General features: G+C 44.0%; 1 long non-coding RNA gene across 1 annotated transcript; it reads right to left on the minus strand.

Annotated features, from left to right (window-relative positions):
• Positions 1-2851: 2851 nt before the first annotated feature.
• Positions 2852-24988, minus strand: LOC148687457 (uncharacterized). Its single transcript, XR_015949096.1, has 2 exons — positions 24299-24988; positions 2852-3029 (listed from the first exon to the last, which is right to left on the minus strand). It is a non-coding gene; the product is annotated as an uncharacterized LOC148687457 (long non-coding RNA).
• Positions 24989-25264: the final 276 nt, after the last annotated feature.

The raw sequence follows: 25264 nt of genomic DNA on the forward strand, positions 1-25264 counted from the left end.
ATGATGATACAGCTTGGATTCTGCCCCACCCCCACCCAATGAATGGTCATGGCTGCCTGAACTTTTGGGACATTGACTATGAGTCCTTCTTTGTGAAGATGTCTATATGGGCCCCACCTTACTTTCATAAGACTTGCTACACAGAGTACATCTGTTTCCTGATTCATAAACCGCAATTTAATGCTTGCCATTTCTGAGCAAGCTATAGTAACAAAAAATTGTTCCCACTTCCATCTGCTGCATGAATGTGCAAATCTGGCAGATAAAACTCTGAATGCTTTGTGTCAAAATCACAGTTTGTCTTCCTGTATTTCAGATTTTCCCTCACCACAACCTCTGGGACTTTTAGAGAGTTATGCTGCTCCATAGAAGCTCAAAAGTAAACTGTTATTTACACACCAACAGTTTTAATTGATTTCCCCCTCATAATAAATACATGACTAAAATGCAGTTTGCAGCATACTATTTTTGACATTATTGTTGAAGTTATTAGTATTTTAGTTTTATTAAATCACACAGCAGCATCAATACATATAGCATTTTGAAGAGTTCCTATAAACTAAAAAGGCATATCTAGGTAGCTTAGGGTTACCAGATTTTTTTCAATGAATCTGAGGACACTTTAATTAATTAATTACTACATGTACCGTGTTTCTCATATTTTAAGGCATCCCCAAAAAATAAGCCATGACAGGATTTCAAAGGGTTGGTGAAAAATAAGACATACCCCGAAAATAAGCACTATCGCAAAGCCCCGACCGAGCAAGAGGCGAAGGCGCGGGACCCAGCAGGAGCTCCCTGCCTGCTTCCCCAAGCCGTAGCGCTTCGGGGGACAGAGCCGAAGATCGGCGGGCGCTCCTTGCTGGGCTTGACAAGCCCGGGAAACAGCGCCCGCCGATCTTCGGACCTGTGCTGTGTGACAGGCGGGGTTGGGGGGAAGCGGAGATCGTGCTCCGCTCTCCCCCCACCCCCGCCTGTCACCGAAGATCGGCGGGCGCTGTTTGCTGGGCTTGACAAGCCCGGCAAACAGCGCCCGCCGATCTTCAGCCCTGTGCTGTGTGACAGGCGGGGGTGGGGGGGAAGCGGAGATCGTGCTCCGCTCTCCCCCCACCCCCGCCTGTCACCGAAGATCGGCGGGCGCTGTTTGCTGGGCTTGACAAGCCCGGCAAACAGCGCCCGCCGATCTTCAGCCCTGTGCTGTGTGACAGGCGGGGGTGGGGGGGAAGCGGAGATCGTGCTCCGCTCTCCCCCCACCCCCGCCTGTCACCGAAGATCGGCGGGCGCTGTTTGCTGGGCTTGACAAGCCCGGCAAACAGCGCCCGCCGATCTTCAGCCCTGTGCTGTGTGACAGGCGGGGGTGGGGGGGAAGCGGAGATCGTGCTCCGCTCTCCCCCCACCCCGCCTGTCACCGAAGATCGGCGGGCGCTGTTTGCTGGGCTTGACAAGCCCGGCAAACAGCGCCCGCCGATCTTCAGCCCTGTGCTGTGTGACAGGCGGGGGTGGGGGGGAAGCGGAGATCGTGCTCCGCTCTCCCCCCACCCCCGCCTGTCACCGAAGATCGGCGGGCGCTGTTTGCTGGGCTTTATTTATAAGACTTGAAGAATGCAGCCAGCTTGTTAAAATGGAGTCGAAAAATAAACTGTGATCATATTCCACCCCACGTGACAAGTTTTGACCTTGGCAGGACTGAAATATGTCAACAAAAAAGTGTTCCCCTGAGTTCCAGCGGTCTGTTTTGACCTTAATGTGGGAAACAAGAATAGAGTTATGTCAAGAGGAGACACGACGGCAAGAGTTACAGGAAAAATTCCAGGAGGTGATGGCGGAATATGATTTTTTAGGAGATGAAGCTTTTGACACTGAAAAAGATGAATGTGAGAATGACAATGATGGGGAAGGAAAAGAAGAAGATGAGGATTGTGATGATTAAACACAAAATGAAGCACACCACGAAAAAAATGATGACTCTACTCTACAAAAAGTTGGATGGAGTGCCCTGCTTTTGAGGGGGGCACGATTGGTATCATTGGAACTCCAGAACGCCCACAGGGAAGAAGGAAAAAATATGCAGAGAAGAGAAGAAATTCAGGGGTCCTGTATGGTGGCCTGGATGACAAAAGACTGTAAACAGGGGGTGGGGTGAAGGGAAAGTGATGTTGTGATTAAGGATGGATTAACAGGTTTATAACTGGTCTGCTGATTTTGGAATTTGCTGGATTGGGGGGGGAAGCCGGCAATCGGGGATGTAAGGTTAAATTGAGAATAGTTATAGTTTTAAAAGTGAATGGATTTTGGAAAATGTGAAAATATGGAGGCTTATAGAGGGAGAAAAAACAAAAAATTAGGCACGGGAAGAGAAAATGGGAGTTTGATTTCTCAGTGATTTGAATATTAGATGAAAATGTTAACAATTGATTTATAAGTTGTATAAGATGCAAAGGTGTATTTTTATAAAGTAAGAAACTGTTGCAGATGATAAAAAAGGGATGAAAACCGGGGAAGGGGGGGGGAGGGGAAGCCCACAAAATATGGTTTTACAACTATGAATGCAAGAAAATTTTTTTGTTTTGTATTGTTTTTTCTTTTTTCTTTTTTCGCCCTTTCTTTTTTTTCCCCTTTTTTGTCGTCCCCTTCTCCTAGTGCCCTCAATCTTTCCCAACATCAGGGTCTTTTCCAAGGATTCTTCTCTTCTCATGAGGTGGCCAAAGTATTGGAGCCTCAGCTTCACGATCTGTCCTTCCAGGGAGCACAAAGAATTAGGTGGTGGACTGATGTGGTACATTTCTAGAAAAAGGTTGGCTTCTGTCCTCCTGATAAAATTGTTGCTTGTTAGTTTGTTTGAGCAGAGGAGCTTTCTTTCTTTCTTTCTTTCTTTCTTTCTTTCTTTCTTTCTTTCTTTCTTTCTTTCTTTTCGCAATGGTGTCTATAGATGTTTTGCATGTTGTTTGGAGGGAGTCTCTTTGTGGCAAACTATGTTCCTAGGTCCCCAAAAGGTTCCAGGCTCCTTTTCCAGACCATATCAGTTCTGACTGTAGGTGAAAGCAAGGCTGAGTGAGTCATTCTTGCACGCATGCATGCTTATAGGTAAACTGCCTGTACTAAAGCTACCACTTTAAAGTTTCGACGTATCACTCTCTCATAAATGCTACACAGGGAGGGAGGTGTTTTGCTAGAGCATTCAAAAAAATATGATGTCATGCCTACCCATGGAAGTGACACAGTCCAGAATCAAGCTACCTTCGCCAACCACCTCACTCTCTCTGGCTGGGGGGGGGGAACCTGGGGCCCTCCAAAAGTTGCTGGACTACGACTCCCATCAGCTTCAGCCAGCATGAGCAGTGGCCAGGGACAAACAGAAGATTGCATGCCCAGAATTGCAGCTCTGCCAAGGCTCCAGTGAATTTAGCAGTCACCAGGCATGTCAAAAGTAATTTCCTATTATTATTTATCTTTGTATCTGCATCTTTGGCTCTCCTGTCCGTTGCCCCACCCCCATCCTCTTGCATGTCCTCTTACCTAAGCTGGGCTCTAGGTGTGTTGCACATCACAGAAACATGCAGAATGCCATAGCAGAAACTGCAGGTGACACTTATGCAAAAAGAACCAGCCGCACAAATATAAGATGGGGGGACACCTGGCTTACTAAATAGTACATGTGAAAAGGATTTAGGGATTGTAGACCACAAGCTTAACATGAGTCAATAGTCGAAACAAAATAAAAAAATCCCTTCCAGTAGCACTGTAGAGACCAACTAAGTTTCTTATTGGTATGGGCTTTCGTGTGAATGCACACTTCTTCAGACACTATGAGTCAATAGTGTGATGCAGCAGCAAAAGAAGCTAATGCTATTCTAGGCTACATCAACAGTAGTAGTTGTTGTTAATGGGCTGCAAATGGTACTGTAGTCAAACCACTGAGCCTCTTGGGCTTGCCAGTCAGAAGGTTGGCAGTTCGAATCCCCATGTTTGAAATCACACCAGTGCAGGTAGATAAATAGGTACCGCTGTGGCACGATGGTAAATGGTGTTTCTGTGTGCTCTGGTTTCTGTCACGGTGGTCCATTGTGCCAGAAGTGACTTAGTCATGCTGGCCACATGACCCGGAAAGCTGTCTGTGGACAAACGCCGGTTCCCTCGGCCTGAAGCGAGATGAGCGCCACAACCCCACAGTCACCTCTGACTGGACTTAACCCTCAGGGGTCCTTTACCTTTACCTTTTTAGGATAGTGTCCAGATCAAGGGAAGAAATGGTACCTCTCTATGATTCTATTAGTCTATGATTTGAGGAACTGTATTGTAATCCTGTGTGTTAGTGATGATGGCCCTGAGTTTAATCTTTTCTTTGTATGCTGACACTGGAGGTTGTAATCTGGTGGTGAAAGAGTTAAATGAAAACGTTGCAGTATTTTGTACTGCACAGTATTTGTTTTCATTCTGGATGCCATAAGGAAATGTGGTTGAACCCTCTGGAACTGTGCAGGCCTTTAAAATGTTTAAACTGCAGAAGAGGCCATTGGTTAAATTAAGCTGTGATCATGGGAAAAAGAGATAAAGATAATCCCTCTGGGGATGGAGTGAACTTTGTGATAGTGAGTCTTGAAATGCAATTGCTATGGAATTTCAGTCACAATTGCTACGAACCACCTGTGGAGCCTTCTGTTTATGACAAAAGCTTTTCTTTCTTTCTTTTTTTAAAAATAATTTTTATTGAATTTTATAAAAAGAAAAGAATAACATCCATACAATTGTACATTGTTATAACATCCGTTTTCAGAAATAGAAAAATAAAAAAAATAGAAAAATAAAAAAGATTTTTTAAAAAACATCAGCATATACATGTCATTTTTTCTCATTTTAGTAGGGGACTTCCCCGGGTCCCCCTTCTAACGGTTCATTGCATATCATTCTTGGCATATTCTATATCTTATTATCCAAATCTAATTACAATGTCCTTTTCTCAATTTGCAAAAGCTTTTATTTCTGTGTTAAAGAACTGATCTGGAAAAGGAAGCAGCGGTGTAGTGGTATAGGAATGCGAGGGAACATGACTCCAAGACCTGTTTTTGGAGGGAATCCAAAATTTCAGGGTTACATGTTTATCATAGGGTTGCCATATTTCAAAAAGTGAAAAATCTCCAAAAAAGAGAGGAGTTTTAAAGTTATTTTTAAGGGGAAAATAAACACTTCCGACACCATTTTTGATGGACGAATCCTGGCTATGTCCAGGAAATTCTGGATGCATGACAGCCCTACCAAAACACCAAGGCAATCAACAGACCCTACCTCACTAACTGAATCCTTATCTTTCCTGTGTGTTGTGTTTCAAAGTAAATAAAGCAGCTAAAGAATGGTCCATCTATTCTGTTACCGCTGAGCTCCTACTTCCATTTCCCGTCAATTTATCAGTGTAAGCCCTCTCCCACTCTTTTGATTTTATTCAATCTATGAAAATGGTGGAAAGCTTATTTCAGGTGTCCTCAACCTTTGGATGACTGAAAAGCTAGTAGGGTAATGATGTCACTGCGCTTCATGCTGCTGTAGCTTCAGTAACTGAGATCTCGTGCAAAGATTACTTTCCCTCAGGAGATGAATTCATTCAAGTGCTTAACTTTCAGTAAACATATGCATATTGCTTCCCAAAGTGAATCGAGGGCTTTTTCTTCAGGCTGCCTAAAACATTCTTTCCTCCTTCTTTGGTCAGACAGAGTTCTTTTTATTTTCATACACTCCCTTCAATTAAATGTTCTGACATTTCTGAGTCACCCTACATTCTCCCTAGGAAAAGAAGGGAATTTCTGATAGCTCCATACTGGAGGTAGGGTGAGAAAGCAAGCAGAAAATTATTTTGCAGTTGAGAGCAGAGGAGGAAGACTTGGAGGTTTGTTGGCCTGCTTTAACATTTCACTCATTTTACAACTCATTGCTAAACAGAATGGAATGGTGTATTTTCTCTCCTTCCATTTTTCGTTCTTCAGTTCATAGAGGACCTCTTGCATCACCATCATGAAGAAGATCATGATTATTTATTTGATTATTAATGGTCCATTTGAAGCACTTGTTCTGTTGGAAATGTTAAGGAAAGATGTTTGGAAACAAAGGTTTGAGGACTGGGCAAGAAACTGGGGGGATATGATATTCCAATTTAATCCTACATTGCTTTCTTCAGTTGACGGCTGTGGCCAATGAGTTATGTCCACAAGTATAATTTCTGATTATCAGGTCACTAAGACAATGGTCACCAGTGAGGTCTTATCCATGCTTCCTGTTGTCCATTTGTTTTGCCTTGGGGAAAACTGCTCTTTGGCATTCACTTGGAGCGAATGGTAATTTGGGTTTTCTAAGGAAAGGACGCAGGTGGCGCTGTGGTCTAAACCACAGAGCCTAGGGCTTGCTGATCAAAAGGTCGGCGGTTCAAATCCCTGCAATGGGGTGAGCTCCTGTTGCTCAGTCCCAGCTCCTCCCAACCTAGCAGTTCGAAAGCATGTCAAAGTGCAAGTAGATAAATAGGTACCCCTCTGGCGGGAAGGTAAACGACGTTCTGGTTCGCCAGAAGCGGCTTAGTCATGCTGGCTCCCTGGCCTATAGAGCGAAATGAGCGCACAACCCCAGAGTCGTCCGTGACTGGACCTAACGGTCAGGGGTACCTTTACCTTTAAGGAAAACCATTCAGACCTATGCTTTCTAGGCATGGGACAAGTGGAAGTGTGGATGAGCCCTGACTTTCTGCTTCCTCAGTCTTTTGACTGCACTGAGTGGCAAAATATTAGTGTAGTTTGCCAATCATTTGAGGTTCCTTTTTTCAGTTAGCAGAGTCACCTAGAAAGTCTTCCAGAATCTCTTTTTTCAGTCCAGCTGCTCATCTGTTGGTGAACTCCCATGTGAGAATAAACACCTCACCTATTTCAGTTCTTCATAAAGTATTTATTGTAGAATTAACACTACAGTGTATATGACTTATATAACTAAGGAAAATAAAATGGAACTATATACAGTGGAACGTTGGGTTACGTACCATCCTCCTTACAAATGCTTTTGGTAACGAGCTCTGCTAATCCAGAAGTAAGGTAAAGGTAAAGGGACCCCTCACCATTAGGTCCAGTCGTGACCGACTCTGGGGCTGCGCGCTCATCTCGCATTAATTGGCCGAGGGAGCTGGCGTATAGCTTCCAGGTCATGTGGCCAGCATGACAAAGCCGCTTCTGGCAAACCAGAGCAGCACATGGAAACGCCGTTTACCTTCCCGCTGTAGCGGTTCCTATTTGTCTACTTGCATTTTGATGCACACACTCGCTCCTGCAGAGCGTGCCTTATAAAGAAGTCTGTTGTCAAGGGCAACCCTGTTGCTGGGGGAGTCTGCTCACCTTCTGGGATGGGCAGTGTTGCGGTATGGCCCCGAACCACGCCAAGTGATTCGACCGTTCACTACTGTAATCAGTAAAGCTGTGGCCTTATTCAAACCCAAAACCCAATATGCTGTTGTCCAGTGTGGTTATTTATCTCCCCAGGGAACTGTGGAGTCACGGGGCATGTTGCTAGGGGCAAAACTTTTCAAGGATCATTTCAAGTTTATTTTTAGACTACACTAACACAAAGCTCCCTCTCTTCTGCGGAAATTATGTTTCTCCTTTTGTTAAGGTCATGGTATATACATCATTCTAAACTTTTCCATTACTGCTATACAGGGATGACACTTTGACTTCCCAGAGCACTTGTTTATGGCATGGAGGGGACAGAGGATGATTCAAGTCTTTAGGGCATAGTTTATTCCAAGTTTTAAATGGTTCCTCAAAGTGCTCAGCAAAAATGTTATGATTCATATTTGTACTTAAGGTAAAAAAGCAACAACAGCCCACTGTTTCCAGAAATCCTCAACCAGTTCAGAGAAAATATTTATTTATTTAAAGCATTTTTACTCCATTCTTCGGCCAAAAAAGTCTCCCAAAGTAACTTACAAAGAAGTACTTGTATATGTGTGTTTTGGGGTGGGGTGGGAATTGGAAAAATGTTCCTCTGCTCGGCAGATTTTCTCCTGAGGTCTACATGCATGCCTATATGCATAGACCGTGCAAACATCTGTAGCAGGGAGGCCTTTGCAAATACAGCTGTGTGTAGGAAGGTTACCATGCAGTTAGGAACCCAATGCAATTAGGGTTCCCAGTCATGCAGCCTTTGTGAAACAGCTGTACATGCAAGGGCTTCTCAGATGACTGTATTATTTCAAAGTTATAACAACTGTTTTGCCTCAGTTAACTGAATGATGAATACATACAGATGTCCTCAAGGCAAACCAAAAGTTGAAAAGCAGTGGTGCTAATGAGCTTCCCATGCAAGAACTGTCTTTTACTCCTTGTAGCCATGTTGTGGGATCATTTCCCCAATTCTGTGATGAAGCAGTAGTAAAGTAACTTGGATGATCTTCATGAAACATGAGCAGTTCCTCTTCCACTTTCATTTTATCAGAAACAAGCCCATAAGGACTTGCTGGAACTGAGAAGGTAAGAGAGCAGTAAGGTAAAGGTAAAGGGACCCCTGACCATTAGGTCCAGTCGCAGACGACTCTGGGGTTGCAGGGCTCATCTCGCATTATTGGCCGAGGGAGCCAGCGTACAGCTTCCAGGTCATGTGGCCAGCATGACTATGCCGCTTCTAGCCAACCAGAGCAGCGCACAGAAATGCCATTTACCTTCCCGCTGGAGCAGTACCTATTTATCTACCAGTACAGCAGGCACCCTCAAACTTCGGCTCTCCAGATGTTTTGGACTACAATTCCCACCTTCCCTGACCACTGGTTCTGTTAGCTAGGAATCATGGGAATTGTAGGCCGAAACATCTGGAGGGCCGCAGTTTGGGGATGCCTAATCTACAGTGATGCCTCACAAGACGAAATTGATTTGTTCCGCGAGTCGTTTTGTTTTGCGAAAATTTCATCTTGAGAAGCACGGTTTCCCATAGGAATGCACTGAAATTTAATTAATGCATTCCTATTCGTCTTGTGAAGCATGGCCATGGAAAATTTGTCTTGCGAGTCACCAAAAACATCACGAACCCCTTTCGTCTTGCAAGTTTTTTGTTGCGCGAGGCATTCGTCTTGCAAGGTACCACTGTATTTGCACTTCGACATGCTTTCGAACTGCTAGGTTGGCAGGAGCAGGGACCAAGCAATGGGAGCTCACCCCGTCGCGGGGATTCGAACTGCCAACCTTCTGATTGGCAAGCCCTAGGCTCTGTGGTTTAACCCACAGCACCACCCGTTTGTAGTAGAGGTGACCAAATCCATTAGCAAGTTCCATTCCAATCTCACCATAAAGCATAACCATTCATATGACAGTAATTCACCTCTCTCGTGATAGTAGAACACAGAGGTCACCCCATGAAATTGGTTTTCAAGTTAGTTTAGGCCAGACAAAAGAAAATGCTCATTCAACAACATATAATTATGGAATTCACAACCACAATATCTGATGATGATTACTAAACTAGATGGTTTATTTAAAAGAACAGACATATTCATAGATGGTAGACCTCTCAACAGCCTTGACAGCAAAATGAGGTCTCCAGATGCTGTAGTCAAATCATAGGGGATGATTTTCATGCCTGTCTTATAAGCAGGGCTTTTTTCAGGGGGAACTCACAGGAACTCACTTCCAGCACCTCTCAGGTGGGTGCCATTGCCATTCTAAGAGAACAAGGGGAGGTGTTCATGGTGAGTTCGGGCACCTCTTTTTCTAGAAAAAGAGCACTGCATAAGGTTTCAGAGGCAACAGTCTCTGAAAGGCAACAACCATTCAAAAATAATGCTAGACTATAAGGATGTTTACCTAATTCTTTCTGGCAAGGAATATTTGTCTGGGGAGCAATTACGTCTTTGGCCCTACCAATGTGGTTCCTTCATCTAAATGCTAACCAGAAATAGATGGAAGGAAGCCACGAGGAAGTGATTTCTGCAGTAATGTTGAGAAGGCTTTGCTATCAAAAATGATACACAGAGAAGGCTTTGCTATCAAAAATGATCTTGTGAAGCTCTTGTCAGAAGTCCCTGCTGGCATTAATGAGCAACTTTCAACCCTTCGAATAAAACTTTTCAAAAGCCAGCAGGCAACTATTTTAAGTGCTTATGCACTAAAACTGGATGCTGATGAAGACATTAAAGAAAAAAAAATCTCAGCTGGCTGCCATCCTATCAGAGACACCTAAGGAGGATAAGATTATCATCCTGGGTGGTATTAACATAAGAGTTGGGGTGATATTTTAATTTGTGGTCAGGGACTATTGGGAAAGAAGGAATTGGCAACAGCAACCAGAACGGAATCTTACTTTTGACTATTTGTGCAGTGCACAACCTATTATTACCAATACACTCTTTGGACAAAAAAGTAAATTAAAAATATAATGGAAGGACCCTCAGTGGACCTGATGGGATCCCTGCCCCCTGTCTTCAAACTGGGCGGAATTGAACTTACACAACAACTTCACAAGCTCATTGAAAAAATCTGGGAGAGAGAGAGGAAACCCCAGCACACTTTAGGGATGCCAAAATTATCAATCTTTTTAAAAAATGTGATAGAACAGATTGTGGAAACTATTGAGGCATCTCCTTATTAGCTGTGGCTGGCAAAATTCTTGCAAAGATTGGGGCTTCATTTCAGCCTGAAATCGCTGAAACTCCGTTGCCAATATAAGAAAACAAGGAAGGTGTTCATGGTGAGTTCCAGCACTTCTTTTTCTAGAAAAATAGTACTGCACAGATCTTAGCAAACCCTCTCCTGTAAATAAGTTTTTATTGATTTTACAATTTTTAATAAAAGTAAATTTAAACATTTTCTTCAATTTGTTAGATATATTTTCCCAATAACTTTTAATCATTTTACATTCCCACCACATGTGATAAAAGGTACCCTCTTTTTCTTTACATTTCCAACACTTATTAGAACTTATTCTATACATTTTGGCAAGTTTTACCGGTGTTATGTACCAACGGTACATCATATCATCTACAGTGATACCTTGGTTTACAACCATAATCTGTTCCGGCGGTCTGGTTGTAAACCAAAACAGGTTGTAACCCAAGGTGCGCTTTTGCCAATGGGGCCTCCAAAATAAATTGGTTGTAATCCCAAAAAATTGGGTTGTAATCCAAAAAAAAGGGACACACGCTTCAGGGTTTGACGTGGTTGTAATCCAAAACGGTTGCAAACCAAGGTACCACTGTAGTTCTCTTTCAGTGTTGTACATGCAGTGAATTTCAAATCCACCTTCCAAAGTTTTTCCCAGTCACTCATTTGAATATTATATCTCAGATCTTTTGCCCACTTTATCACCACACATTTAACCTCTTCATCCTTTGTTTCCCATTCTAGCAGCAAGCTATACATTTTCTTCAATAATTTGTTATTGTCCTCTACAATTTCTCTTTGAAATCTGGATATTGTATAACTAAATCCTGTCTTTTTAGCCTCCTTAAAAATCTCATTTAATTGAAAGTATTGTAACCAATCTGTTATCTTTTCTCTTATTTCTTCAATTTTAATTGATTTTCCACTTTGATTAAGAGCTCTCTATATGTTGGCCAATTTGTCCTCATATTTTATTGCTTCTGCATCTGCGCATCCGACATTGCGGAACCCGGATGTAAACACTTTCGGGTCCACGGCGTCCGTAAACAGAGGTTTTCGTAAACGGAGGTAGTTGTAAACCGAGGTTCCACTGTACCTAGAATAGCCCTCAGCTAGTGAAAATAAGTCTCTCACTGAAGCCTTTGCTAGCCTCTGCTGTGTGGTATCTTGTCTTCCCGCTTTCCCAACTGAGTCACAGAAAGTGGCCTCAGTATACTTCTTGGACTGAGTTGGTGATGTCTTGCTTAAATGGAAAAGTCCCAATAAAATCCCAGGGCAAGGTCAATTCTCTGCGATAGCACTGCTCTCAAAATTTAATTTGCCACCTGATTGAGGCCTTGGTGTAGTGTTGATACAAGGGGCAGAGGAGGTACACCACCTGAACTGCCCAACACCACTGAACTGTGAACTGTGGTCTTTCCTGGCCATAGATCTAGGCAGAATATATTTCTGCTTCTCTTTTGCTTTTTATTTATCCTCGGTTATTTTCCATCATGCTAGACTTCCTTGAGTTCTTTCACTGCTGTGAGATGTTTGACTACTTGTCTAAGATTTTGTTCAAGACATAACAACTGGTGTTTAATCAGTGGCTGAAACTAACCGAACAAAGAGAGAAGTGAATAATTCCTTTTGATGTGAAGCTGTCATCCAACCCACATGGCATCTTTTGTAAATACCATTAAAGATGGAGTCTTTTGGTTATTTGATGTCCATTCTATAATTGGCAATTGCGCAGTTGTCTCATTTAAAAACAGAAAGTTCTTCGTCAGATTAGCTCCAGAGAATGATATCGTTTCAGTCCAGTTTAATCTTATATATATAATTATACCTGAAGGAGCGTCTCCTCCCCCATCGTTCTGCCTTCTGGCGGTTCCCTCGCTACGAGAACCTAGGTTACAGGGAACCAGGCAGAGGGCCTTATCGGTAGTGGCACCCACCCTGTGGAATGCCCTCCCACCAGAGGTCAAAGAGAACAACAATTACCAGACCTTTAGAAGGCATCTTAAGGCAGCCCTGTTTAGGGAAGCTTTTAATGTTTGATGGATGTCTGTATTTTGGTGTTTTGTTGGAGGCCGCCCAGAGTGGCTGGGGGAACCCGGCCAGATGGGTGGGGTATAAATAATAATTAATTATTATTATTATTATATAATCAAACTGTGGGTGGGGGAGGCTTTCCATGTACATTTCAACCTACAGTGAGATGCACCCAGGTTTCCTCCTTATCATTTTCCTGTATGTGTGAGTTGTGCAGTGCAAAAAGAAAGCATGCAATACACTTGACCTGTGTATGCTCAACCCTATATTTGGCATTCATGTGTCAGTGATTCTTCATTGTCAGACCCTTCACAGCCCCAATCAACTGCAACCACTGATTAGTCTTCCCCATGAAAAATAGTCCCATTTCCTTCTAGTAATACTGATGTTGCCATGCTGTCAATCATGCGTGATGATGCCGCTGAGAGTACAGTGGTGCCTCGCTTAACGAATGCCCTGCTTAATGAAATTTCCGCTTAACAAAAGGATTTTTCGAGCGGAGGTTGCCGCGCTAGACGAATTCGTTTTATGAAAAATTCGTCTAGCGAATCACGGTTTCCCATAGGAATGCATTGAAATTCAATTAATGTGTTCCTGTGGGCAAAAAAAAAAAAATTCAAAAAAATTTCAATGCATTCCTATGGGATTCGCTAGATGAATTTTTCGTTATAAGAAAAGACCCGTGGAACGAATTAAATTCGTCTAGTGAGGCACCACTGTAAATGAAGTTCAGAGTGAGGGTACAGCCCATGCAAAAGTTGGCATCATTTGTTCTTGCTGAAATAGCAGTCATATTACCAAATCTGACTGGCTTTTTGACAAAACTAATAGGGAGAAAGAAGACGTACTTTTAAACAAAAATGGTACTGAAGTTAACTGCTAATTGGGTCTGTGAGCCTATGAGCAACAGCAAATAGTTTTGGGAAAGGTAAATTTTGGGGGACCTTTCAGAAATCTCTCACTCCTAATAGCTCTTATTTGGATCCAACATGTTCACTAGATAAATTCTGCTCACTATCCCTATAGATGGGAGCTTAAAAAAGAAAACCAGACCTCCTTCTGATGGTGTGATAGTATGCAAGAATTTGAAGAAATTGTTGTAGGTTTTTTCATTACTTCTAATTTAAGGACTGGTTTAAAATAGTTTATATAAAAAGCACCATTGATAAGATTAAAAAACAGAGCTAAAATAACTCTATGTTTATTCATGATGACTAAATGTTCCCAAATTAAAATAGTCTTACACTGAACATTTCTTCCAGATCTGCTGAGAACTCTCAAACTAGGGTTATCATATTGCAGCGAGCCAAAAAGAGGACATCTTCGCCAACTTCTAACTATGGGTCATGGTGATGACTCTCTTTTAAAATGCCCCCTCCTATATGTAGGCTATAGAAGCTGAAATATATTGCTAGTAGCCATGTTCTTGACTTTCCATGACAGAGGAAGAAGAAGAAGAAGAAGAAGAAGAAGAAGAGGAAGAAGAAGACAGACATTTGTATTTACGTGATGGTGTCAACATGGGAAAAGAATGAGATCAGGAATTTGTAGTGCAGGTGAGAATTTTGGTTGATGTGTAATCATCTTACAAGGGTACCTCTGACCTTGAAGCCTATGTGAAAATGACTGTGAGGGACAGGGGATATCGCGAAGTCCCTCCCCTCCTGAGTTCAAGCCAATCACCGAGCACAGGGGAAAGCAGAGAGAGTTCCGATTCCAGTAGGGAAGCAGGAAGTCGGGTCCGAGGCTCAGGCAAGGTAGAGGAGCCAGGGTCCCAGGCGGGACAGGAAGGGGCGAATAAGGGAGGGAGACCCATCCCCCCAACGCCAGAACTACGCAGAAAGAGGAGGGGAAAGAGGATGGGTCTGCCAAAGCTTTTGTGTCGGAGAAAGACGCGCCAAAAGCCATTAGGAGGTTCTGAACCCGACTGAACACATCGCTCCGTGTAAATAGCATGACTTCAGCACTGTAAATACGCAGCACCAATAAAAGAATAAAATGCAGAGCTGCGTAGCGTCGTTACTCTGAAGTAGTCCACTCCGGCCACTGTGACAGCAACCTCCTAATCCTTTTTTGGGCTACTTTGGAGTTGCCGGGATGAGCGTGTCAGAGGCGGAGAAATGGCGGCAGATCGCGGAGCAAGCCCAGCAAGAACTGCAGCAGCTGTCGCTGCAGGCGCAGGGGGAATTGAAGGCAGCTAAAGAAGAGACTAGGAAGGTCCAGGACGACCGGCTACAACTTGCGGAACAGGTGAGAGCGCTACAGGAAAGAGAGCAGGAATTAAGGGCGGTGGCGGTAGACCTCCAAAACAAGCTGGATGCAGAGAAAAACAAGGCGGGAGGGGCACCCCAAGTCCAAGTGCTGCCAGGAAGGAGAGCCGGGACGCTAGTAAGCAAGTTCAATGGAGACCCGAGGGAATATCAGGGCTTTGAGACTGAGATTGTGTATGCTCTTGAGCTGCACCACGCTGAGTTCCCTGATGATGAGCACAGGGTAGCGTTTATTGTGGAGCACCTTACCGGGGCAGCCAGGGAGTGGCTAAGACCGTTAATCGCAACAAAGAATCCTTGCATGAAGAATGTCAAACTATTTCTAGAAGGTTTGAAAACGATGTATTCGTCCGATAGTCATATGGACCAGACTAAGGAGGAACTTCATAATTTACGCCAAGGAAATATGACAGTTCGCGTGTATTGGGCGAAATTCACCATGCTGGTGCACAGATTGGGGTGGGAACTCGAGTCACCCCCAATGCAAGCGGCGTTCTACTTGGGGTTGCATGAGGAGGTGAAGGATGAGCTCTCAAGAGGTCCAAAGCCCAGTAATATGGATCAGCTGAGCAAAGCGGCTCTGGCGGTGGGGGTGAGACAGGAATCCCGGTGGAGCGACAAGCAAGCAACGCGCGCAAAGCGGGCTTGGTTCCCACGGTCGCAGGAAAAGCCACTCCCCCAACAACCCTTTCAAGCCACGCCTGGGGCCAGTCAGGACCAGGAACCCATGCAGATTGATAGCGCGCGCGCGCGGGCTTTTCAAACCCCAGCGGCGCCAAGACGCAAGGAGGGAAGGGGTGGGAATTGCTTTCTCTGCAACTCCCCCCAGCATCTCGTCAGAGACTGCCCACATCGCAGGGAGTGGCAAGGAAAGGCGGGAACGGTTGTGCCCTCCCCCACTGACGCAGCACCACAGCAGGGAAACGGGAAAGCCTGGCTGCAGGAGACAAGGGGCAGCAGCCAGGCACAGTCAGCAGACAACAGCCCCAGCCCACCCACCCGCACAGAGAGGAGCAGAGCCAGCCCACCCCTCCCAGAGCAGGAGTGGTTCTAGAAGTGACGCTCACGCTCCCAAATGGCTATCCCCTGACGGTCCTCGCCCTAATTGACAGTGGGGCGTCAGCGAACTTCTTCTCGAGAAACTTTGCAGAAGAGCACCAGATCCAGCTTCTGCAGCTGGATTTTCCTCTGCACGTGGCAACCATTGACGGCAGAGAGCTGCTGGGGGGGGGGCTTGCAGGACTGGGGGGAGGTGTTCACACCAACGGGCTCGGAAAGCACTGAGTTCTTAGGCTTCCAGTCGTCACCGACACCTGGGGGGGACCTGGGGAGGGGTGAAGGAGAGCTTGGGAGGGGGGTGGATGTGAGGGACAGGGGATATCGCGAAGTCCCTCCCCTCCTGAGTTCAAGCCAATCACCGAGCACAGGGGAAAGCAGAGAGAGTTCCGATTCCAGTAGGGAAGCAGGAAGTCGGGTCCGAGGCTCAGGCAAGGTAGAGGAGCCAGGGTCCCAGGCGGGACAGGAAGGGGCGAATAAGGGAGGGAGACCCATCCCCCCAACGCCAGAACTACGCAGAAAGAGGAGGGGAAAGAGGATGGGTCTGCCAAAGCTTTTGTGTTGGAGAAAGACGCGCCAAAAGCCATTAGGAGGTTCTGAAACCGACTGATCACATCACTCCGTGTAAATAGCATGACTTCAGCACTGTAAATACGCAGCACCAATAAAAGAATAAAATGCAGAGCTGCGTAGCGTCGTTACTCTGAAGTAGTCCACTCCGGCCACTGTGACAATGACCATACGCTGTTCATGTGATTTTTTTAAAGGAGAGGTTGGCCCCACCTGTCTTGGATGCTAGAGCTGAGATTCCTGCAATGCAGGGGGCTGCATTAGATGACCCTTGGGGTCCCATCCAACTCTACCATTCTATGATTCTATGAATGCTGTTTGAGAATCATATGGATGGAATTGAATTTGAACTGAACATAAATCCAACTACAAAACACACCACAACAAAACAACAGTGAACAAATGGATGACATTAAAGAGGAAGAATAAGCAGAAACGAAAGGACAGCGCAAACCAACACAGCCAAGCACTGCTCACAGAATAGTCCTGTCAAATATATGACACAAAACTACGAACCAACCTCAGCTAAGCCCATACACCATAGATTGACAACCCTACAATAACTACCACTGCGTACGAAGCAGCTGGAAACCACCTTGATCTGACAGACTCTACCCGCATAGGAAACATAACAAGTGAATAGAAAGAGAACCTACCCAAGTGATGCTGACACAAAACCCCCCCACATACACTAATTAAAAGAACATAAGCTTTACCACCCCACCCCCTTCTTCCCGTCCCTCTTTTCTTCCCAACCCTATGCTACATATAACACCAATGTCTCACAACAAATGTAACTGATCTGTAGAAAGCACAACCTGAAGAAAGAGACAATGCCTGTGCTTTTGTAAATGAGGAAAGTCTTTAATAAAATCTCTCTCTCTCTCTCTCTCTCGCATGAACCAAACTAATTGGTTTTGTAAACGGATGAACATGAATTTGAATTAATTCCCTTTTAGACATGTTGAACTAGCTCCTTTTTAAAAAATACGGTCACGAGCCTGCATGACTTTGGCTCACTGCACCTGAGACAGCGCAGGCTCCTGGCAGCATCATGGTCAAGGCAGGGAAGTGAACTGCCAGCTGTCTGCACGCACATATGCCTGCCAGCGCCTCTCTCCTTGCCGTCCGGCCCCATGCACTCTGCAGACCCACTGCCTTGCTCAGCCTTTCTCTCTGGCACCCATCCCGCCCACTCGCTCCGACATCCTGGGCACCAAGTCTGCCATTGGCCTGGATGCACATCCGGGAAATAAGATTAGGCAGGGCTGGACGTTTCCTGCAAAATGGAAAAAAAATAATCTGCCTGGATGGCCAGGTTGGATCTACAGGTCTGGGAAAACCCGGACTCAAACTGTCTAACTAAGGAGCTTTGTTGGGCTGAATGGTGGGATATATATATTTAAAAAGAATGAAATATTGGATAAAGTTAACAGTAAAGGAAATCTTGCAGGTGACTGGATCAAATACATTCAGAAGGAGCGGGAGATTTTTTTAATGTTTTGCAAATCTGGACCTCCCAAGAAGAATTCTTTTGCTGATGTAGAAAAGAGGACCTTGTGTAATTAAATGTTTTGTTTAGAAAGGGTTCTTTAAAATTTGGGCCTAATTAACTCAAAATATGCAAACTGTTTTCTTTTATAAAGGAAAATGGGTAAAATACACCAAGGAACTGTTATGGTTTGCATTAAAAAGATTATTGCGCTAACTTTCATGCCAACATCTGGTAAGGCATGGAGAAGAAGTCCTCTCTCTCTCTCTGCCAGAGAGTATGCCAAAGAGAGCATGGAAAGTATTCAGTGTCAATGTGTATCATCATTTTCCGTTTATATGATTCTCCTTATTTATATGCTGCTGCTTACCTCTTTTTCTTGCTAGTAGAAAGTAAGAAGTGTTCATATCTCAAAGATTCAAGGCTACTGGCAGGATCCTGTAAACTTGGTAGAGCTTTTAGCTCTGTGTGTGATTGTCCATAATTCTCTGTTTACCTGGTATCTCTTCTGGTTCCATTTTCACATTTTCCAGTTAAATCACAAATCTAAATTGACACATCAAAACATCCAATCATTGACCCCCCTCCCCCCTTTCTGCGGTTACTTATGTTATATCTTTCCCCATTCATATCCAGTTCATATATAGTTACTAGTCGTCCTTTATGTTCTATTTAAGTTATTTTCACGGCACATTTTTATTTCAGCCCTGCTAGTGATTTAAGTTGTTTACAATAATTATTCAGATAATCAATTATTCCCCCTCATTCTATATTAAAGCATCTCTCTTATTGATTTCTTAATCTTCTGGTAAGTCTCGCCATTTCTGCATACTCCATCAGTTTATGTTGCCAATCTTACTTATTTGGAACTGTTTCTTCTTTCCATCTCTGGGCATATAACATTCGAGAAGCCGTGGAAGCATACATAAATGATTTATTTTCTTCTTTGGGTATCTCTGAACCTATTTTTGGGAGCAGGCCAGCAGGCAGGGCCCATTACTTACATCATAGGAACCTACACAACACAAAACACTGTTGCTGTATGCTTTTATTTTATTTGTTTTTTATCTTATATTTTGGAAATGTACATCCAGTTTTCCCCCCAAGAGAGTGGGGCCCTAAGCTACAGCTTGTTTAGCTTATACGTAAATCCGGTACTGCGTGTGGTGCATGCAACTGGAACACCCCAGGGCCATAGCTGCCAAGTTTTCCCTTTTCTCGCGAGGAAGCCTATTCAGCATAAGGGAATTTCCCTTTAAAAAAGGGAGAACTTGGCAGCTATGCCCAGGGCACTTCCACACGGAAGCCGCCTGCCAATTTATTTCCCCTTCTTATTCCACTTTTATCAGACCACGTGATAGCATGGCACTTTCCACACCTTTCTGAAATTTATATTTTTTACATCCATGGTATCGCATCCACACCAGAGGGTGTCTATGTAGTACAAAATCAATACAAAACTGGAACCCTTCAGCCAACGAACCGGCTGGTTAGTCCAAATCCATGAAAATTCAGCCCTACCACCACTGCATTTTGGCCCTCATCGTCCCCTGTGAGCAGCGGGGTGACAATGGTTGTTGGTTTACTCCCAGCAAAGCTGATTGCTTCCCCCCACATAATCTGGTCTGCACCTTCTTTATTTCCTTGAGAAACTAAATGCTCTGAGCCATCCCACCAGCTCTGCCAGTGGCAGAAGGCTTCACTGGCGGAAGAGCAGAAAAGCGGTGAAAACTAATGCACAACATACCCTAATACAAATCAACTATTTCTCTTTAATATGCTCCAGTGAAAACATATTTAAATCTGATTTATTGTGCCTCAGAAACCAGAGTTTTAGAGCTAGATTAACGGCCGTTTTCAAAGTTACATCATGCACACAAATTGTCAAGACAGAACAGTACTAAAATTGCAACGGACAGTTTAGTCCTAGTCTCTTGTTAAAGGAATGAAATGACTGCTGTTTCTAAGTAGCTCAGCATGATAACCTAGCAGATAGGTTGCACAAGGAATAAATCTGGAAATTTTTACCATCTTACGTAGTACTGTAGCAGCAGAGATGGGAGTGAATGCATCATATTACATGGGCAGGCTGTATATTTTAAACAACTGAGATGTGACTCAAGCTCATGTCTCTGTGCTGAGTTAATGAGAGTGGTTTTCGCCCTAGAATGATCATACTTTCACGCATTGCAGGAAAAAGCACACTTAGTGGGAGTTGGGACTAGTTCCAGTGGACTATTTCTTCTGGCCTGTAGGGTAAGATACTTCCCTGCAGTCTCTTGCAATTCAATTTCCCATACTTGAAGTAACTCACGGGCTCATCAGGAAAATTCCCCTGTCATTGTTTGCATGCAAATTCAAGATATGAGGTTCACAGAGGCACAGCAGGAGAACATTTTGCATTTCAGATGGATAATTATGTAATTATTAGACTACAGTACTCTTTTAAAACCAATGTGTTGATGTCAATAATTCTGAAAGTCCAGATAGTCTCAAGGACTGAATTTGACCCCCAGGCACCAGATTCTGTAGGAGCCAACTCCTAGGGGCAGAGGTCCCTTTGGCCCCCCCCAATAAAATATTTAATGGGCATCGTTAATGGGCATTGCCATTCAAATAGTTTGCATGTGCCGCATCATGTGATCAATTATACCGAGTGGGGCTTACCTGCCCCCCCCCATATTTTATTCAAGTTGGCATCCCTGTCAGATTCCCTACCCCTGATTAGACTTTGGAAAACTTTCCAAAATGTGTATTGAAAATGCACATTCGTTTGCAGTTTTGCATGGGGGCACTTGCCAGAATCTGGCAGATGCACCCACAAGAAAAATATGTTGGGACATGCCATTAGACTAAAAATTACCAGTCTTATGGGTGTTGGAAAATGTTATTTTTTGAAACATACACTCATACCTCGGGTTACAGACGCTTCAGGTTGTGTGTTTTGGGTTGCGCACCGTGCCCAGCCTGGAAGTACCGGAACGGGTTACTTCTGGGTTCTGGCGCTCGTGCATGCACAGAACCACTAAATCATGCTTTGCGCATAAGCGTCGAATTGCAACCCGCATGTGCGCTGACGCGGTGCTGCGGGTTGTGAATGCTGTGGGTTGCGAACATGCCTCCTGGACAGATCATGTTCGCAACCCAAGCGTCCACTGTATTTCTGTAAGATCTGGACATAACTATAGGATCTACCTTTTCTAGAGTAACTAGGGAATCAACCCATGCTGTAGGTTCAACTTTATCTATCATAATTCAATCTGTTTTTCTAATTCCTCTTTTTCCTTATTTCTAAGAAGCAGAGGGATTTTTCTGGGCATATGTATGACAAGGCAAAGGGAGAAAATGTCAATCAGTTCTTTTCTTCGCATTCTGCTGATAGATTTCCTATCCTTTCCAGATAAATTGAAATTGGCTGTCAGAGTTCCCATCCTTCCACATACAGTGGTACCTCTACTTATGAATAATTCTACTTACGAATGGAGCTCTGTCCGCCATCTTGGATGTGGTTTAGACAGGATTTTTTCTACTTACGTTTTTTTTTCTCCCAATGCATTCCTATGGGATTCGACTTACAGATTTTTTTGACTTACAAATGTGCGTTCGGAACACATTAAATTCGTAAGTAGAGGTACCCTGTAATTTCATAATAAGCCCTAGGGTCCAGACAGATATCCCAATCCCAATCCCTGAAACAATTACTGTATAAATGATAACGTCACCACACTATTGTTTGCCTGGACATGTAGTCACAAATGCTCACAGCCTGAGTGTGTTCTCTGCTGGAAATTTTAAGTTAGGTCTGTTTGTACTCAAATGTGGCTTGGCTTTCTCTTGAAGTCTCTCACGGGAATCTCAAACAATACATTTACTGGAACACCAGTACCCAAATTTTAAGCAAGAGAAGTCTCGCTTGTATCTAAAGTAATTGTTCAATCACTGGATCTAGCTATCTCTCAAAGACGTGTATCAAAAAGTGGCAGGTGGGGGGAGAGTTTCCTCCTGTGCTGGCGCTGTCATTTTTCACTGTGTGGATATTGCTGATCCTTGGTTTCTTGCTGGGTCCAATTTCTGCCTGCTTGCAAACTTCTGCAAAATGATTCTGCATTTTTGCAATTGTGACAGGTCTGTAGAAAGGCAGGGCATTGCCTGGATCTGTGTCTGCTTCCGCAGCATGAACAATAATTTGTGTTGTCATTTGCAGATTCATTCTGGGTTTTCCTTGTACAGTTCAAATTGCAAAATTCTGCCGTTTTGAGCCTGCATGCTCCATCAGCACTGAGACTGGGCTGCCCCAGGCCACTGCTGCATGATTGTCTTGCTTTCCCTCCCAAACCTGCATTCTGGTCTGGTTTAGTTTTCCAGCTTGGAAAAAATCTGACTGATTTTTCTGTTTAAATCCAGGTTCTCAAAGTACCTTGTACATAACCAAAAGTTGGCGCCCACTGCCTCTCACCTTCCATTCTACTCACTTCACTATGTCATGGTTGTGATGCCCTGCAGCACCCCCTAGGCTTGGCACCCAGTGTGGCAGAACCGGGCATCCTGTCCTAAATCCACCCTGTTCTGAATACTGGCCACCAATTACAACTTCAGAATACCCCAGGTTTCCAAAATTGCACAGATCTGTAATGGAAGATTCAAATGTCCCCCACTTTGCATACTTTCATATAAAGTTGACAGATCTCAAACTCTGTCTCATAACCATTAAACAGATTCTTAACTACGGTAACAAGAACAAAACCTCATTTCACTGTCAACTGTGGTACGCTTGTATCTTTCTGTCACTTGGCAACCGAAGGTCCCATTATTTCTCATCTGCACTTGCATAATTCTCACCCAAATGGCATTATAAACAAAGGGCGTCTTGTCAAGGCTTTGATGACTTCAAACTGTTCAAGATAAGCTTTTGGCAGTTCTGTATCCGGCTGGCTTGTTGCAAGCTGAAACATGCTACCAAACGAATGCATTTGGTTTTCAGTGCTACAGGGTCACAGTAAATGAAGCAGTTCAGCTGATTGCCCAAGAAAACAAAATAAAAAGTCTGCAAGTGTATTTTTTTTCTGGCACCTTTATGTTTACTCCAAACCATGGGATCTTGAAAGAGGCAAGATGTGCCATGAGCAGGGCTGGCCCTGCCATTACGCAAAAGGAGCACCAGGTGCTGGGTGGGCAGGGACAGCAGCCACCCCCCTCTGGCTGTGCCTCCTAAGCCCCAGGGCCACCCCCCACTGTAAGAAGAGTTACATGGCCGGAGAGCCCTGGATAACCCCTGTATGAGCCTGCTGCCTCAGGTGCAAGGGGGACACCTGCCCATCAGCAGAGCTGAAGTAAGATCCAGCTGCCAGCCCTGGTGCCTCTCTCCGTAGGTGGAGAGGGGGAAGGGGCGTCATGTTGTTGTCTTTTGCCTCAGGCAGAAGAATGTCTTGGGTTGGCCCTGAGCAGGAGGGCCATCTATACCAAATCTCTATTTCTGTCTAACAGCATGTGTTTTTTGGGGGGCGGGGCGGGTTATTGAGTTGTTGTTTTTATTTTGATGATATGTTTTGTGGTTTTGTATTTTGATTTTATTATGTGAACCGCCCTGAGACCTCTGGGTATAGGGCAATATATGAATAATAATAATAATAATAATAATAATAATAATAATAATAATTTCTGTCTGAGTTGAAATGCAGGCTCATTTGGCAGGGTGTCTCTATTTTTATGTGTTTTGTACAGTTCATAGTTTTGTAAAGGTGATTTAAAAATTACATTATATGCTTTCCCTGTCTTTTCTTTTCCTTTTAAAATAAATCTCAGAGTCCCCTCTTACACCAGAGGACAGGACTCATAACTGCTTTTGGACCATAAAGTTATTCTCTGGAGGAAGCATCTGAAGAATGGACTTTTCTGCAGAATCATCACAGTGGTCTCATACAAAATTGAGATCTGTCAAAAGTTTCATCCTTGATTAATAATGGCCATGCTGACTGTGGTTGATGAGAGTTGTAACCCAACAATATCTGGAGGGCAACAATTTTGGGAAAATTCTTTTAAATCTCAGTACTCCTGCCTCTTCTGTAACCTAGTCAATAACTAGCTTTTTCTTCTTTACTCAGTGGCAAACTGTTAAACACTTCAGTAAGCAGGTGCATTATAAATTATGGAAATAATAAATAATGTTATATCTTCAATAAAGAATTAGGATTCTGAAGTTCCAACCAATAAAATCATAGATTTCGCTATGCAGAGCTTCTGTGCAGCAGACACTGTCTACTCACCGGTTCCACTGATCAACTTGTCTTCCAGACCATTGGGCATTGTAAGCACAGAGCAGGTTCTTGCGCAGGTTGCTTGCAGGGTGAATCGCTCCGAATGACTAAAGTTAACATACCAAAGGAAAAGGCAAAAGGGGGCAGGGCCGGACTCTGGGCACCCTGCATATTATGGCGCCCTGTGCGAGGCCAAATGTTGGCACTCCTCAATTATGGGTCATCTTAATTCTGTGCCCCCCTCACCAAATCTGGTGCTGAAGGGGGCCATCAGCCAGTCTCAATCTTTCTTCCTAGAACTATCAGCAGGGCACAGTGTTGTTTCAAATAAACAATAATTAAATTAGAATCTTCATTGTCAGGCTCGGGGAATTCTATCCTCTCCAGGTGGCAGCTCAAAGCCAGGAAAAAACCAAAGAGTTCTTAGTAATGAGTTTATTCAAACATCATGGTGAGAGACAAAGAAATCTCCCATACTGTAATGGCATCGTTCCAACTGAGCTCATCCCTTCCTAGCAACAGCACTTCCCCTTATGGTGGCCGCCCAGGGCTAATTGTCTCTGCAAGGGCTAATTGCTCTTGCACCCTCAATGAGCGAAGAGTTCTAGGAGAAGGGGGGTCAAATACTCTCCAGTGATAACGTGTCAGTTGGCTCCCCTGGCTCTCCCCTCTCTTCTCCCAACTTTTCTGTTCATCTGTCTCTGCACTGTGTCCTTCCTCAAACCACTTCTGTAATTCAATACTCCCTCCCTCTTCTCTGGGAGCGTCAGGAGAAAGGGGGGGAGGGGTGATCTCCACCATTCCTCCTCCCCTTCAGTCCAGTCCATGACATTCATATATCCTCATTTTTGCTGGGTTATGAGTTTTGAAAAATAGACATGATTTAAATAGGGTTTCCCCAAAAATCAGTTGTTTGGTATTAGCAGCAGTACTGTTGCAATACTGTTACAAAGTGTTATGGAGTTTCATTTTAAA

The sequence above is a fragment of the Zootoca vivipara genome, chromosome 1, assembly GCF_965207765.1.
Source record: "Zootoca vivipara chromosome 1, rZooViv2.hap1.1, whole genome shotgun sequence".
In the NCBI taxonomy this organism is placed as follows: Eukaryota; Metazoa; Chordata; class Lepidosauria; order Squamata; family Lacertidae; genus Zootoca; species Zootoca vivipara.